The following is a 1,476-nucleotide window of genomic DNA, read 5'->3' as shown; positions in this document are numbered from 1 at the left end:
ATAATCCCTATTAACATTTCAACTTCGCGTACTAACCGCATGACGTCTGTACTTTGCTATCCGTCCTAATTGCTATTTTATGAGGGGTTTCTTCGGTGATTTGGGTTCAACAACTTAATTCTATATTTTCTATCTTCAGCATTTTTCAAATCATATTTTCTTACTATTGGTTCCCTTCTTTTATCTACAACCCTTAGCTCCACCTTCATAACTTTCCTAAATTATTCAAATTCTATATTCTTCAGTTCTAAATCAACCTTCGTTCTACTCTTCTTAGTCTCTAACAGTTATAAAAATAAATATTAGTTTTACCAGATTTTATTATTTTAACATTGAACACGCCAAGAACCAAAAATATTTTTTCACAAAAAGGTAGCTACTACGTAACTAATTGTACGAGACACATCTGCAAAATTTTATTTAATGAAATTGTTATCATTAGCAATGAATCAAAACAAGGATACTTACTAAACATCACATAAAGAATAAAGATGTTGCCCATTTCTCAAGACAGTCAAAAATCCCGCACTCTTAAAATGGCGGAACTTTTGATTTATGTTTCATTTAATTAAATTACGTTTGTATTTTTTTATTACTCATTTTAGCAGCTGCACTATATAAAATCTTGTAAATGTATTTTGTGAATTTAGTTATTTCAGGACTTTTATTGTGAAAAACGTTTGGTTTGAACAAAAAATGGTAAATAACGAATTTCGCGATATGAATCTGTAAAATTTTATTTGATAAAGCTGTTAAATATTAGCAACAAACAACAAGATAATATTTGATACTTATAAGACATCAGATGAGTTATAAATTTAAGAAATTTTTTTCATATTTTCTCTTTTGGAGAAGACACCTGGCACCTTCACCATATTTTTACCAACGCATTAAAATAGTAAGTGGTTACAAAATAGGTTTTCTCAAAAAGAATTTTATTTAATAAAGTTATCATTTACACTGAATCAAAGCTAGATAATAAACATCACATGAAAAAGAAAATGTGACTCATTGCTTGAAACATTACTTAATTTTTTTTATACGAATATAGAACGTTTACTTTGTTCCACTTTTAGTTTTTAACAACTCCATTAAACAAAATGTTTATAGATAGATCTCGTACCTTAGCTATATAGATTATAAAATTAATTGTGGATATTTAATGGTACCTAACCTGTAAAATTTTATTTGCGGTAGCTATTTAAACATTAGTTATTTGCAATGCAACAAAATAACGCTAGATTTTAAAAATCAGATGAAAAATTGACGTATTCTTAAAATATTGAAACTTTTTTTATTATTTATCTGATTGTTTATGTAATGTTTACTTAGCTTCATTGCTGATTTTGTTGTATCTCGTACAACTAGTTACTTTGAAATTTAGTGTAAAAAGTTAGTTTTGTACAAAAAAAGGGTAAATAACTGATTGTATAAACTTATCTATAATATTTTATTTGGTGCAGCTATTTAATAAAG

Source organism: Agrilus planipennis, unplaced genomic scaffold, assembly GCF_000699045.2.
Source record: "Agrilus planipennis isolate EAB-ADULT unplaced genomic scaffold, Apla_2.0 scaffold18, whole genome shotgun sequence".
Lineage (NCBI taxonomy): Eukaryota > Metazoa > Arthropoda > Insecta > Coleoptera > Buprestidae > Agrilus > Agrilus planipennis.
The sequence above is the reverse complement of the archived record's forward strand: the minus strand, read 5'-3'. Positions refer to the sequence as shown.